This window comes from Ursus arctos, unplaced genomic scaffold (assembly GCF_023065955.2).
Source record: "Ursus arctos isolate Adak ecotype North America unplaced genomic scaffold, UrsArc2.0 scaffold_4, whole genome shotgun sequence".
Classification (NCBI taxonomy): Eukaryota; Metazoa; Chordata; class Mammalia; order Carnivora; family Ursidae; genus Ursus; species Ursus arctos.
Window position 1 is genome coordinate 10,229,762 of NW_026623056.1, and position 16,935 is coordinate 10,246,696.

At 39.5% G+C, this 16,935-nt stretch overlaps 1 long non-coding RNA gene across 3 annotated transcripts in view; it reads right to left on the reverse strand.

Moving 5' to 3' along the window:
- The window catches only part of LOC125281515 (uncharacterized), a 290,038-nt gene that overhangs the window by 244,292 nt on the left and 28,811 nt on the right, over positions 1-16,935 (reverse strand). For all 3 annotated transcript variants that reach the window (XR_008957342.1, XR_008957343.1, XR_008957344.1), the window contains exon 2: positions 13,360-13,513. This is a non-coding gene — a long non-coding RNA (uncharacterized LOC125281515). The remainder of the gene's footprint in view (positions 1-13,359; positions 13,514-16,935) is intronic.

Sequence of the window (16,935 nt, forward strand, 5' to 3'; positions counted from 1 at the left end):
CGACCCCTCACTCCCACTCAATATACCAGTTTTTGGCCTTGGAAAAAGGTAAGGAGAACTCACTGTTTTACTGGCTCAAACATATATCAACATCTTATCAGCACCTACTTAAAACAAGTTCATCTATGCATTCTCTAAAAGAAAATTTTTCTCTACCACTGTTTAATATGATGTTCCAAAGTGGCTTAGCTTCCTGGAATTATTATTACCACCTGCAATATACATCTCTGCTAACAAAACTCCCTTCCAAACTCAGCCTCAGAAACAAACTGTATCATTAGCCAAGAAACATTTCCAGAATGTCCACTGTGTATAGAGCACAAAATTTATCTCTTCAAGGCAGGTAAATAAGCTCTATTGCTCACAAATTGCTAAAATTCAAGGCCATACATGCAATGAGAGAACCACAGAATTTCCCTACCTTTGCCCATACCCCTCTTGAGGGAAACTAATACTAAGTATTAGAAAAGGTAAAGTAGATAAAGGATCTACTTTTCATTCAGAGAAACACCCTATAGATCACAGAAAGTATCTCACCACAAAATCAAGTCCCCAAGATCAGTCAGTGATTCTGATTACAGTAGTTCTCTTTGATATGTGGCAGTAATTCCATGAGTTTCCCTTGGGGAGACCCCTCACAGCAGCTACTGGCTCTCATCCTGCCTCAGAGGGAATCTGATAGATGTTTTTTGTGGTCACAAAAACTTGATAACCTTCCTACTTCAACTCTGCTCCAAAATGTTGACAGATTCATTAGCTGGACATGCCAAATTCTTATAATTTAGGAAGCATGAAATGTATGCCTAAATGCAGGCGAAGCAGACCAAAAATAGAATTCTAATCAGCTTTTAGAGGGGGTGCAGATCAAAAGATCAGCAAACCTGCTAATGACTCACATTTCAACATCTTGCCAACAAGACACTTTAATTGACCAATTTCCAGCTGTTCTGCCCAGGAAACACTACACTCCTCAAAAGCAGAACTAAATCTCAGCCACAGTCCTACACAGGTAGGATTAGGAGAGAGCCCCACATGTTCCTCTTCTTGGTGGAAAAAAAAAAAATAGACCCCCTACAGAATCCTATATGGAAGGAAGAACTGGAAATAAAAATGTATTCACAGCCTGACAAGTAGATAGCAAAATATTGATTCTAGTTTCTTAAAACAAGTAAAATATATGAACTGGGGAAGGGACCATGTGTGGGAGGGAATCATATCTCCTAAGATGAAAGAAAAGAAAAGAAAAAAGAAAAGAAAAGAAAGAAAAGGAAAGGAAAAGAAAAGAAAAGAAAAGAAAAGAAAAGAAAAGCAAAGAAAAGAAAAGAAAAGAAAAGCAAGTTGAGAGGGAAAAACCAGCAGTTCCCTCAGCCCCCAGTTCCCGGGCTGTCAGGTGTCCTGGTGTAGCTGAGCTGGGTGGGGAACCACAGAAAGTACAGCCAGAAATCCTGCTGTACTGAACAGTCTCACGCCCCAGGTGCATGTTTGACATAAAGAGAGAGGTCATGTTGCCCAGTGTTGCTACCCTGGTGCCTGGGATTTCAGGAGCCTATGTTCTAAAACCTGTGGTCTTTCTATTCTCTATGTCTCCGATCTTATAAAATAGGCATGAAACCTACTTACGTTGCAAGAAAAAGTTTTATAAGCCCTGGAGAGAATATGTAGCCCTGATGGAAGTATGTGCTTTCTGTAAAGGGGTTTGGCAACCCAGAGGTGTGAGAAGCCCAGGACTTGGAGGAGGAGACCCTGGGACCTCCAGTCTATTACTCAGCTGCTCTGACCTTCTGAGACAACTCTTAGCTCTTCAGTCAGTGGAGGGCAATGGTGCCTGCCCTGCCTCTTGCTCTGGAATGCTGTGAGAAACAGAAGGCATGAAAGTGCTTCATTAACATGATATACCATAAAGGGAAGATGTGATGAACGTGAGCCTGGCACTACGGACTTCGTGCCACTCTGAGCAGGACCAATGAACCAAGTAACCAGAGACCGGTCTCTGCATGCTTTCACCGAGGAGCCAGATGGATGTCAAGCCTAACAGCCCTCCCGCAAGGCATAGGTTTGGAGGACAAACAGTACTGGACATACTGAGTATTTATGGGCACTCAACAGTTTTCCCATGGTCCAAAGATCCTACAATACTGAAGAGACCTACTGATAGCTGAATCTCTAAGATCTTTTGTTTGGTTGGTTGGCTGGCTGGTGTTTTTTTCTTCGTTTTAATCCTAAAACAAGATAATCACAGCCTTCCCATAGAGCACTTTCTGAAACTGCAATAGGCACATGGATCAGCCAGCAAGCTTGGTAAAACATACCATTCCGATTCTGTACTTCTGGGATGGCCTGATCGTCTACCTTTCTGACAAGCTCCAGGGTCCACAGGCGACATCTGCGGTAGCTAGACTGGGAGTACATTGAGAGAGACCTTGGAAGGATTTAAGACATCATATGCTTTTAGAGTAGAAAGGACCCATATTTCAAGTTCTAAATCTGCATGTGGGGAGAGAGAAGCCAAGGATTAGCTGACTTGTCCAGCATCACCAGAAGGCAGATCTTTCACTGCCCACAAAATCCACCACCTGCCCTCCCCCATGTTCTTCCCCCAACAGTCTGGCTATCACATACTTGGCGCTTTCGCCCTTGGGTTTCTTTTCCTGTCTCTCCGCTCCTTTTGGAAGCAAGGGATGGAGGGAGGGAAGAACATGACTGTGGTACATGAAATACATCCAAGTTTTGAATCATGGACTCTCTTGCTTAAATGAGATAAGGATAGCAACAATGATGAGTTTCTAGAATGAAAAAGCTAACCACGTTCCAGCTCTCAATGTCCCACAGTGGCATTCAACTTGAAGTGATGAGTTCTTTGTTTCCAAGTGTGGTCCCTGGTGCCTGTGCGTGCACCAGTAGACAAGGCTAGGTCCCATTTCTATCTGCATTACATCTACAGGGTCCATATTTACTGAAGCACTAGGTACCTAACCCACTCATCTCATTAGAACCCTCCAGAGAAAAATCTCTTGATCCAAGGAGGAGAAAGAGTTCAAGTAAAAATTTTGAAACTGAAGGTAATCACCAACATACCTTTCACTTGTGAGCTACGTTCCAACAATTTGCATTGAATGAACTTCAGCTCTGCTCCTGAGCACATAAATTTATAAAAGTCAGGCTTTAAAAAGCTGCACTGAAGTTTCAGTTCTTTTTGATGTCACTTATCCAACCAAAAGCATGAGACTGGGAACATTTCCTTTGCCCCGTGTCTTCTGTCTTACAGAACTACACATAGGGCCCTGAGCTAAACACGGGGAGAGGGACTGAAGAAGTAAAAATAATTGCTCTTAAAAAAAGCTACCGAAACAGCAAATACTCCTACATACACCCAAAATTTGCCCTTTCAGAGAACTGCTGCATTTCCACCTACAACTTGATCACGAATGGAGTATTTGAAGAAATTTTGGCTGTAAATGAGGCTTAACACATACAAGGGAATATTTGTTCCCAAGTGCTTCTATTATGCCAGTAAATACTGAACAGCAATGGAGACACTTCACACAGTGAGAACTTTCCCCTTCCGTCAGCATTGTACTCAATGCCTTTCCCAGGACAGGCATTAAAGTTTCACAAGGAAATCTGCCCACAATGACTATGCTGCTAGAACGTCATAGGACTCGCCCTAGGTTATTTGGATTTCATTATTAACGTGTATTTTTTAAATCCCTTGTTAAGATCAGAGCCTTTGCAAAATTAAGATTAAAATACCCTGTTTTTCTTCTTGAAATAACTGAAATGTTAAAAATAAAATAAAATATCCTAGTCTTGTATGTATAGAGACCCCTTTCATTGGGGAATTCTTATAAATGGTAAATAATGGGACAGATTTAGGGGTTCAGAAAGTTTTTGCTGAGATCTAAACAGCTTCTTTCCATTCACTGAAGTGCTATATAGGGACTTATATGGTACCTAAGAGCTTACAACATTAATGTCACCTTAATGATTTAGCCCCCACTCCTCCAAAGCTACATTCCTTATTTATTAAATTTCACCATAAATAAGAAATTGCACTGTTATATTTAGTCAGTGGTTTAAGGAAAAATGTTAAGTCATTTACATAACATGAAATCAAAGAAATGTGCTTTCATATTGCCAAACAAGTGTGTGGTGATTGAGTCTTTGTCTCCCCATGGGTTATCAGGCACTCTAGAATACTAAAGAGGCATGAGATGAGGAATGGGGAATGTGATAGGTACGAGCTCCAAGGATAAAAGATATTCAGACTCTATGCCCAAATGGACCTTCCTGGCAGTGGTCACTGGCCTAGAGACCATTAACCAAATGGCTTCTGTTACCTCCTCACCCATATGTCCAACCTCTCCCTTCCCCTAACCTCTATCCAACTCTACCTCCTGGAAGATCTGACAAAACATATTGAAAACCTCCAAGAATCTGGAGAGGTGAGAAGGGGTCCTGGGGTTGGTATTCAATAAGCAGGAAGTTGAAGTGGTCTCAGGGTATTCTCAGGATATAAAGAGTTGTAAATATAGAAAAGTAAGAATGACAGGAATTTTCCAAGAACTATAGGTTACCATATGAGAAAGTACAAACGAAGCAACACTTCTTTCTAAATTAGGGAACTTAAAACAAGCAGAAGACTAAAGCAGCAAATAAGATTAAGTGGCCACCACACACACAAAAAGCTAAATTAGCCAATTATTTCCTGACTGAACTCACAGGAAGGTGTCCAGATCTGTGAAAAGATAGGACAGGTCAACGGATATATATGCCATATTCAAGAATCAAATGTTTGAGGAAAGGAGACAAAATATCTTAAAGACTTCAATTCTTCCCAAATTGGTCTATATGTTCCACCCAATTCCAATCAGAGCACCAACAAGTTTCTTCATGGAATATTACAGACTACTCTAAAATGTTTACAGAAGTACAGTGATCCATGAATAGCTAAGGATCTCATAAAGAAGAAGAAGAAAGTTAAGGAATCATCCCAGACACAAAAATTATAAAGCTATAATAACAAAACAGTGTCATGCTGCTGCTATGGGGATGACAAATAGGCCAATAAAATAGAATAAAGGGCTAATAAATTCCCAGCATATATGGAAACCGTATGTAATAATGACAGCCAAAATTAAAGTATAATTTACCTGATAGCATGACGCTTAAGAGTATGAACTTTGGAGCCAAAATGCCTGCATTCAAATCCCAGTTCTACCACTTACTAGCTGTACCACAGTTAACTCATCTATGAAGTGGGATGATAATTTATATCTCACAGATATAAATAACTCCTGGCATTGAGACCCTTGTGTAGTGCCCTCCCCCACAGAATCATGGCTAGCCCCATGTGACCAATAAAATACTGAGAAAGTGATGACGTGTGACTTTCAGTGCGAGGCATAATGAACATTGCAGCTTCTGTCTTGACCTCTTGGATCGCTCTCTCTGGAAGTAACCAACTGACATGCTGTAAGACCACTCAAGTAGCCACATGGACAGCGCCAGCAGAGATGAACAGAGGTCCCTATCCAACAGCCAGCAAAACTTGCCAGACTTGTGAGTTAAAGCACCTTGAGAGTAAAATCTCCAATCTCCAGTCGGCTTCAGATAACTACAGCAATAATGTCAGCAAAGGTCTGAAAGAGTTGCCGGTGCACTGCGGACACTGAATAAATTAGAAATTCCATTAGTATTATTATTGTACAATACTGGAGATTCGGCAGAAAGGCACGGTACAGGGAGTTCTATTCTCTGCCCACAAAGATCGTGTCTGAATTATCTTTGCATTCCCAGGGCCCAGTAGAGGCTCAATAAAATGGTTTATGGAATAGCAGGGCAAATCCTGCTATTCATTCTACAAACATTTATTGCCAGACCCCTGCTATGTGTTGAGGATGCAAAATTGAATATGATATAGAATTTGGTCTCAAAGAACTCACAGCCTATTAACAGTCAAGCACTGTTGCAGGCAGTGAATGAATGAATGAGTACCTAGAAACCTCTCCAGCTGTTCCATCACAGCCATGCATAGCACAGTAAATAAAATCCTTCCATAGAAAAAAATAAAAACTCGAGTACTTAGACAAATGATCTTTTGGTCCAAATTTCTCCTCCTTCAGAGAGTCAAGCTTACCTAGTCTAGTTGAGCAATTTATCCATTTTTTTCACAACCACTGAAATACTTCATGGGGAAGAAATATCACCGGAAGAAGATAGGAATAGCACAAAACTTAAATAATCAAATCTCAGCATAGTCCTTGTATATTCCATCCAAATTTTAGACTATTGATTTAAGTTATATTGGATTTAAAAAAGAAACAGGAGTTTATAGATCTCTCCCCTCTCTCTCTAATATATTAGATATTTAAATGATATTAGAAATGTGTTTCTTAATTTAACGAGTCCACTTTGGGACAAAAGGAAAGTTGTTCCTTTAAAAAACTTAGAAAATATTCGAAGGCACTATTTTTACAGAGGATGGCTTTGAACTTACACAAATAGTTTTCATCTTATGTGCAAGAAATTTCTTCTACTTTAGGCAGTCCTCCCATTACACAGTTCCAATATGCACAACAGTTATTTACCACGGTTTAGTTAAATAACATTAATTTCCCAATAACATGGTTCAAATTTCACATACAGTAACTACCTGGTAGTATAGTAATAGTGTAAAGTAAACAAACTTCATTGCTAGCCCTTCAGTCTACAAATCACTGCATGGAAACCAGTGTGCATCGCGATCAGTGACTGACCTCATGGCTTCTTTCACGGTCTGTCAGTTATTCATCGAGCCCTATCTGTCATTTGTTTCACACGCAGACAGTAAAGCATGTGGTTGTGTTGCTTCCTTTTAACAAGTGATAAAGCCATATGACATTTCACAAAAATGGGTAATCAAAAGAACTGGCAAAGATGAAAATGTAGCAAAAAAAAAAAAAAACCCCAAAAGTGAAATTGTTATTGATTAGAAAATGTTCATGAAGATAGAACAAGTTTCTAGGCCTGCAAGAAGGTACAGTATAACCCATACTGAAAAAGTCCGGTGAATAGAAAAAAACAAGGTAAAGTCAATTCAATATCTTTCAGTTAAACTGAATTAGGAACAGAAGGCCACTTATGGTTGAAATAAGGCATTTACCATTATATTTTAGATTGAAGATGGTAATCAAAAACAAGTCCCAATCAGGTTCATTAGCACTCAAGACAAAGCAGTGAAGTTAGTTGTCACATTGAAAGAAAATGATAATTACTAGGGGACTGAAAAAGGACCTTTCACTGCCAGGAAAGGCTGGTTTCATTGTTTCATAAGTCGGCACGAATTCATTAATGTTAAGTTATCTGGTGAAGCTGTAGCTCAGATAAAGATGCTTTTGTGAAATTTACACCCAGATTCCAAAGAGTTATAGAAGAAATAGCCGACCATGGGAATGTTGCCACTGCTAGAGTACAAGAGACTAGCTATGCAGCCAGAAAACTTAATGAAGGAGAATTTATCAATATAAATGAGGAAAGTAGTTAGGATGAAAGGGATGAAGATGTCCCAGAGGAAGTGACGCCAGCAAAAATCTTCACGTTAAAAGAACTCTCAGAGATATTTTACAATGCTGAAAGTACAAGGGATAAAATGTTGGAAACTGGTCCAAGCTTAAAAAGCAGTAGGATGGTTTTCCGAGGCATCAAAAAGATGCTTGCTCCATGTCTTAAGTTATATGATGAGAAAGCCAAGTGCTGTACAAACAATGCTTGGTAAGTTATTTACAAAGAAATAAAACAATTCTGAACTGAATAATTCTCAATACTTCCAATGTTCTAAGTTGCAGCATATTAAATGAATATTAGTCTTATTATATTTTTCCTTTCCCTGTACATTTATAACGGACAATCTTAACCATCTGGCCAAAAAAAAATCATGCCACTTTCCCCATTGATTATTAAAATCACTTTTTACGATTTCAGCTTGCACAGTCACTTTAGTATCCTGAGCTACTGTGCAAAGTGAGGTCTGCCTGCGTTTGGCAAAGCGGTCCTGATGGAAACGGAAAGAATAAATGAGTGAGTGAGTGAGACGTAACTGATCTGTTGCATTTCAGTGGTTAACAGTATACTCAAAACAAATAGTAATCGCCTTGGCTAGCCAGGCTTTGGAACCCAGGATTTCAGGATACAACAGAAAAACTACTGCTTTTTCTCAAGTCTGAGAGCAAATTTGCTTTTGATTTGTAGACCCAAGGGTAGAAATGCACTAGACTAAGATTTAAGGAGTCCAGGTTCAAAACTGGGCTCTACCACAAACTCCCCGTGTGACTCAGGGCAAATCCTGCTATTCATTCTACAAACATTTATTGCCAGACCCCTGCTATGTGTTGAGGATGCAAAATTGAATACGATATAGAATTTGGTCTCAAAGAACTCACAGCCTGTTAAGAAAGAAAAACCAAAAATGGTTACAGTACAGTTTTCATTTATAAATCAGATCTAATAAGGCTTACCTCCCAGGGTTCCTGGAAGGATAAAATGAGACTATATGAGAAAGCGTTTTGCTATCGGGTATTATACGAATACTAGTGTGCTAGTACTAATGTAATTGTACCACTAAACAAATCTATCCTGGATTACGCTTCTCCAGTGGATCTCAAGGTGTGGCCTCCAAAGCATTAGCATCACCTGGAAGCATATTCAAAATGCATATTCTCCAGCTCCACCCCAGTCTAGTGCACCAGAAACTCAGGAGGTTGCAGCCCCAAAATCTGTGTTGTAACACTGCCCTCCAGGTGATTCTGATACAACCGAAGTTTGAGAACCACCGCTGAGTGTTATCATATAAGGTTAAAATACAGGTAACGCTAATCCTAGTAGGTACAAGACACTCGTTTCCCAATTATCAATGAGGAAATTAAAATAGAATATAACTAAGTTTCCTGGCTGGCCAGTATAATTAACAAAATTCCTAAGTTCCATTAATCATCTCAAGTCCTTCCACTAAGATCAGATTCAGAGTAGAGCCCCATCCTTACTAATCCTGCTGATGGTGTGAGCTATGTTTTGAATTTAAGTTTTAAATACACAAAACAGATTATAGAAATCCAAGTGAATTTTTTGCTCCAAAACGCAAGGAGAAGCCTATAGTACTTTAATGAGAGGATCATGATTAACCCAATTTGAGGATTCATCTTGGAAAACTCCTTCAGAATCCATGGCACATTCAGATCAATATCTTCAATATTAATAAAGGCTTATTCTTGGAGGATGAAAGTCACGTTCAACCCCTCCAGGAGCCAATTGGGATAAATGAATTATAGGACCTCCCAAAATGGTAACATTTGTCATATTTTGAAAAATTTCACCAATTCCAATGGTTCCATAAAACAGTATCTCCATGGCCTAAATGTTACAAATGAATAGCTATCTTCAGCTTCACATATGTTCATTGATTATCACTACAGGATAAGGTAGATAGTACAGATGTTTGTAACAAAGCCTCCCAGAACCTACAGGGCCTAGAATAGAATAAGCACTCAAAAAATAGTTGTGGAGTGAATAAATCCCCGAGGCTGGACATCATGAATAATAATAGCCACAGTTTTTTACTACCCAACATATATCATAACCAATCCTCACAACAGCTCTGTGAAATTAGCACTACTATTTCCATCATACAGATAAAGAAGCTGAAGATTAGATAAGTTGAAAAGGTCAGTTTCGCTCATTTAGTGAGGGACAAATTAAAAATTTGAACAGAGGTTCTTCTGACTCACAAGTCTTTTCAATGAGACTACTCTAAAGTGAGAGACCACTGTCACCGCCTTTATCCACCAAAGAGTACATTATATGTGTCACATAAATTCTTTAACGAGCCAAAATTTTTGGTTTTTAACAAACAAAAATTCTTTAACAATCCAAGTAGATCTCAGAGAATACCTGTTATTGGTTTACATGATTACCCAGAAATCTGGCAGCTTCCTTTCCCTCTTGAGCCATTTATCTTTGTAATTTCGACTGAGGTATTCACTGCGTTGTTAATAGAATTTGCCCTTGTTATTGATTGGTTTATTTAGAATAGCAAGATTCCTGGAGCACATGAAGGCTCTTTGCCACTGAAAATTACCTGGCCCAGGATCATATATTGGTTCCTTTATTTTATTTTTAACAGAACCACAGGTACTAATTAGGTGCTCTTTCAAGCTGCCAGAATAAGATTCTGAGGCCCCAAACTGCTGTCAGTCTCATCATCATTAGCCCTGAAGTGCTCCTCTATGAGGAACTTTTCACACTTGACATGTCCCTGCTCTTTGCAAATTATTTTAAACGGCTTCTTAATTAGAAGTACGACATTGCCCAGTGTTAATGAACCAGGCAGGAGCTGCCGAGTGGTCAGGAAACAGAGACAGTCAGGATTCCCCTTTTTCCTCTCTGAAGACCCCTGCTTCTAACTGAAGTAACTGTGTCTTGTCTTTAACCAGCGTTGTCTTCTTCACAATAAAACGTGAATTCTTTATCTCTGGGTTGCAGATTTTTGCAGGCCTCGTCAAACTCAGATCTAGTTAACCTTATTTTAATGTTTTTTCCCTTCTACCATGACCTCTGAAACACAAAGAGAAGAGATTATTTCTTTCAGGACGAACTATCTACTTCGTCTGTGTTTCTGACCCAGGTAGTGATTCCTGTATGTTTCGCAAAGGCACTGAGCCGTCTGTCAAAGGAAGTGTTCTCTCATTAGGAAGACTTGCCAGAGAGAACGCCACAAGAAAGCATTGTCAAATTCAAAGAAATCTTTTCTCCCCACACCACTGTCCACCTGTGTTAAGAATTTGTTTTGTTATTTTTATTCCCACTGATAGTTCGCAATTCTGTTTAATAAATTACTTAAATAAATAAAAAGAGAAGGATCATTCCTCAATTTTATTTTATTTTAAAAATATTTCCTTTGTTATCCAAGCAGTTGACAGGGAAAATCACAACAGATTAGGATACACATTACAACAGGAAAATTCTGTTCTAAGAGAACTACTGAAAGGTCCCCATCAGTCCCTCCTCATAACCCCGGACCAGAGATTTTCAGACCTGAAGAGGTTCTTAGTTTGGAATTGAGTCTAGATGCATCCAGAGTCAAGCCATGCTAAGTTCCTCCTTCCTCTTGCCATAGTTTTCACGCCCTTATCTTAGTTGATGTTGTCTACAAGCTAGCCTACACTTCCCTTTGAGGACATCTTTGTATTTACCTCTTCTTTTCATGTAACCCAACCATACCATATCAGAGTGCTTTGTTCGTGGCAAACAGTTAATTAATAGATGTTTAAAGAACAAACTGAAAACTGAAAGGTAAATTGTACTAAAAATTGATTACTAAGTCAAAGTGTCTCACCTATTACCTTCAACAATAACAGCAACATTTATTCAGCATTACTATATTCCAGGCACTCTGTTCATTGCTAGGCATGCGTTATCTTATGTATTTATTGTAACAATACCATGAAAAATGTATTATATCACCTCCATTTTAGAGACAAGAAAAAGAGGCTTCCATAGGAAGATAGCTTGCCTCACACCACATAGCAAGAACTGGCAGAGCCAGGCTTCTAGAAGGAAATTGTCAGACCACACTCCCTTAACCAGAATTAGATGATACAACAGAGCCCCTCCGGCTGTACCCTCTGCCTGGAGCTAAACTTCATCCAAAAGCACACCCAGCAGAAATTCAACCAATTACTAACTCAGCTCAAAATCTGCTGAGCTTCAGAAAACTTGTGAGAAAACATCTTATTAACGGGTAGCTTCTGGGTACTTACCTGTTTTATCCATACCCACGGAGCCTTCAAGGCAGTGGCTCCTAAAGGGTGTCCCAGGATCATCTGTATCAGACCCATCTAGGTACTAATATGCAGATCACTAAACTTCACACCAGACCTCACGCGTCAAAATCTTTGTAATGGGCCCCAGGGGTATGAATTTTTAATAAGTTCCTCAGAGAACAGATTCTTGGGCACACTAAAGTCTCATCATTATTGTTCCAGGGCCTCAAAACCAAGGTTTCTCTTGTATAGTCCTGTCCCTTTGTGTTAAGTGCAGGTGGTAAGGCATGGATCACATCTCCAATGTGGTTTCCCCATCCACCCTTTGAGGAGGTTTGCTTACTGCATTTATACTCAAGCCCTTATTTATAAGTGAGGAAACAAAAGTTGAGATCAATTAAATGATTTCCCCAAAATCAGATCACAAGGCAACTTCCTGGTTCTCAATCTTGGCTTTTTCTTAAGCTTAATTAGAATCATTAGGAGTAAACAATGCACTACTGTTAGATCACATTTTGCAAAGGGAATGGAGAGATTTGTAATAGGCCAGCTGATCAGATAGGACATGTCCTAAGAAATAAAGGGGGAAAAAATCACTGGGCTAAATTTAAAAAGATGTGCAATGATTCTGTAATATTTTCTGCTCTCTTCCCATAAATTTACTAAAACAATAAAAGGTAGAATTATGTCACCTTTTATTGCAAAGCCCTAAAATTTTTTTTTAAGATTTTATTTATTTATTCGACAGAGATAGAGACAGCCAGCGAGAGAGGGAACACAAGCAGGGGGAGTGGGAGAGGAAGAAGCAGGCTCTTAGCGGAGGAGCCTGATGTGGGGCTCGATCCCAGAACGCCGGGATCACGCCCTGAGCCAAAGGCAGACGCTTAACGACTGCGCCACCCAGGCACCCCTGCAAAGCCCTATATTTACAATTTTATGATGCAATATGAAGACAAGTTATTTCAGGGTTTCTTTTATTTTAATAACAGCACATAAGAATTCTTCCTGATATTTTAGTTTTGTTTTTCTTTGTAAGAGAGAGATCTCTACAAGTAACCCTTAATGTGTGCTACTACTCGTCATGCTTTTTACTCAGATTCACCTTTAATGATATTAGGTTTTACCTTTCTAAATTTCTTTCAATCTTTGTAATCACAGTATAGAGAAAAAATCCTAAAACAGCGCACTATGAAGAAAAAAACTTCCAATAATAATTTCATTCTCTCATTTCACAAATTATCTACAAATTACATTCATTGGAGTAATAGAGTTGCTCTTCTCTGTCAAATTCAGAACAAAGCCAGCAAATTGAATCCTCAGAAGAAATAAATATGTTTTAAAATATCCATGTATACTTAGACATACAGAAGCTAAACAATATAACTCTATAATACTACTCTCACTCCTAGCCTATGACTTGAGTCCACAGTCAGTCTTTAATGGATGGTTTAAGGAAGGTGGCAAAAGTTCCCAGCTACTCTGAGATCTTTTCTTCTTTGCTTATACAAGGGCTTTTAATGTTTTCACAATGAAAGCCTAACCAGAAGTGCCAATTCCAAAAACTTACCTTTTGCCTGGGAAGCGTCCTTATGAGCCAAGCTCAGATCTTCAAGTACCTCTTATCAAAAAGCAGAGAGCAGAACACAGACTGCTATCCCAAAGCTTGATGAGTGAGGTCACCAGCAAATTCACAGGGAGTTTCAGGGCACCAGGCACCTTAACTGGGGAAACAGCGAAGTGACCAGTTAGAGCCTTAGAAGAGACTAAAGACCCTCCATGGAGGCTCAATTCCAGACAGCAAAAACCCCTCAGCTAGGGTAAGACCTATAGTATTCTGTACCAAGGAAGTTCTTAGCCTGCAGAAATGGAAAATTGGTTTTGTCCTCAAATCCTTGTTTGAAAAGATGTGAGCATGGAGAAAAGGATACACAGAGAGCATAGAAGGCTAGTGATGTGGTCCAAGGCTACTAAAACTTAATAAATAGTTCTTATGTCTTAAGTCTTACGGTACGGTAGCAAACCAAACTGAGAGAGTCTTGAGATATCACACTACAAAGGACCAAGAATCTAAAGGAAGGGCACCTGGGTGGCTCGGTCGGTTAAGCGTCTGCTATCAGCTCAGGTCATGATCCCAGGGTCCTGGGATCGAGTCCCGAGTCAAGCTCCCCGCTCAGCGGGAAGTCTGCTTCTCCCTCTGTCTCCCTTCCCACTCGTGCTCTTTCTCTCTCTCAAAAATAAATAAATAAAATCTTTAAGAAAAAAAAAAGAATCTAAAGGAAAGCCAAAGTCCACATATTCATTCAGCTTACAAAAATGTCAGGAAAATTTTTTTTAAAAAGGTTAGAGTAGTTTCAGTAATAATCACTGAGAAGCCAAAGTATAAGCAAATTAATCCTCAGTGTGTTTGAAATAGAATTTTGTCAATTCCATTGATCAGGCTAAGTCTGACCTCTTGAGAGGTCAAAATAAATAGACCCAAAGGAAAGAAGGCAATCTTGTACTGACCATATGACCACACAGACCATGGACTTCCAGTGAAAGGTAATAGTCAGGCATCCAAACGTCTTTCTGTGCCTATATACATGTCTATGTCTCTCCATCTCTATTGACAGCTACATCTCCTGATGGTGGGCAGGCTTTTGAAGAGAAAATAGGATGGCAAAATACGGCTCTTAAACCGAGCAGAAAATGGAGCCATGAAACAGAGTGCAGAGACAAAGTACTACAACAAGAAACAGCAGGACAGCAGGGGCTCAGGGCATGGTAAAGCATGCTGACGGAAAGAAGAGGCAGAAAAGTAAAACTTAGCATGAATACCCCAGCCTCCCAGAATTAAAATTCTCCAAAATTCGCATATTACAAAGAACTCCCCTACAGAACCAGAAGTGTAGCTACCTAAAGCATTCAACTGATGGACTGGATGTTGTTTCCATTTCCACGGACATGATCGGATGACTCCAAATTTGCCACCTGGCCCTCCGTCCCAGAAACATACATCTGTATGCACCTAACGCTTTGCCTCCAAAAGGCCAACATCAAACTCATAGTCAAACATGACTCTCCCTTTTTCTACTTTTGCAAAAAATCGCATATCTCACAATAACTTCCTTACCTGTACAAATAGGATTCTTACTTGTCCCTCATCTACCTCACTGGGTTGCTTTTCCAATGAAATTACATCTCATAAGGACTTTATAAGGCATAAAGCCCGGATACATAGGAAATGTTGTTATTGGTATTGATGAACATTTGCACAAGACATTCAGGCAAGACGGAACAAGTGATGCTTCAGTGGACGGAAGCGTGTGATAGCAGAGAGCTGATAGTAGTAGCTGGAACAATTAGTCTCTGTTCCACTTCAGTTTTTGTTTTTGCTCACTGCCTGCACAATCTATTGTCTATTCAACCACTCCTTCGGGGGAGCAGCTCTGCACTAAGTTGATGATGTGTCACAATAAATTTAATTTTTTTCTTAACCAGTGTGCTCACAAAGCACCGGTCTTTAAAGAATCAGAATTAAATTGTGAATTGGTCCATGGGCTGAACACATAAACATTTTCAATACCCAAGAATGATTTCAATTTTCTATTGCCTTCCAAAAATTGCATGGCAGTGTAAGGCTATAGATTATTAGGCTATGATGCACCATATTTTTTAATTAAAATTAAATTCCAATGATCTGTCAGGCAATCCAAGTGAAATGCACAGTGTAATAAATTCCAGAACTTATTCTCTCTCTCTGTCCATTAGAAAACCGCACTAAAATCCTACATAATACAGTTCTACAGCTATGCAGAAATGCTTTTTAAAACCCCTTTTCAAAAAATCTTCATTCAAAGAAGTACAAATATACACAAATATTTATGCATTTTTTTCAAATTAACTCATGGAAGAAGAGCACAAAGCATTTTTGGGACCCTTTGGGAATGTTTTATGTGTAAATGAACATAATTCAGACACTAGTGGTCCAATTTGGTAAGTATTGTTTTTTTCACCAGCAGCAGTGACACTGTAGAGCCAATTTGATATGGTAGAAAAGAATAGGCCTAGAGGTCAGGAGAACTGCTTTCTGGACTTGCTGTGCTACCAACTCCCATATAACCTTGGCTAAATTACACGGCTTCTCGGGAACTTTCACTAAAAAGATACAGGTAGGCTCCATTATTTGAAGAGTCCCTGTCATGTCATTAAGAACCTCCTAGTTGTAACTACTCTCTTGACTATTCACAGTAAAACTTCCTTTTCCATCTACCTTCACTAGGCATGACTACATGGGCAAGTTCAAGTCAGTGGCACATGAATAAAAGTGCTGGTGCCCTTAAAGGGAAGCAGCATGCCCTCCCTCCCGGCCTCCATCCCCTGGCTCCATTCCATGAGCTGAAGCAGACATGGTCATGAGTCCTCTTGAACCACAGGGGCAAAGACCACATCCCCCACTGTTGGCACAGCAACTTGACAGAAAGAGCCCTGAGTTCCCAATCCCATGGAGCTGCTGAGCAGATGCTGTCATGGAAATCTGCACCATGACAAGAGGGAGAAATAAACTTTAAGTCACTATTGTTTGGGATGTCTTGAAATTGCTGAGCTTACACTATGTTTTTTCTCATTTTGGAAGGCAATATGATGTAGTGAAACATCATGAGATTTTGAAAACTGTAGATATGGGTTCAGTCTGTAGATATGGGTTTTACTTAATAACTGGGCAAATTCCTAAAAATCTCTGAGTCTCTATTTCCTCACCTGTAGATAACGTAAAGAAATTGAGCCTATTAGAACGCCTAGTTGTCGGTAACTGATCAGTAAACGGTAGTGTGATGAATTTCTAGTAACCGGTATAAAATGATATTTGTTCTGAGAAGAAACTTGGGAGCATTCCGTTTTGTTGTTTGGGGATAATTTATAGCTCTCCAAGTACTGAATGATAACCACATAAGCTGAACATTTAATCAGCTTAACATTCTGAGCCCCCTGAGCATGTTTTAATTACAAGTCCCACTGCCCATATTCCAGGCTCTAATCTTCCAATCAGAAAAAAAGTGATGTGGTTCAGTGTGGAATGGCAGATCAAAGTCCTCTCTGAGGCCTAAGGTCCTTGCCAACTCACAACATTTGGGGTGGCCACTGACTTTGTAGAGCCCCCGTG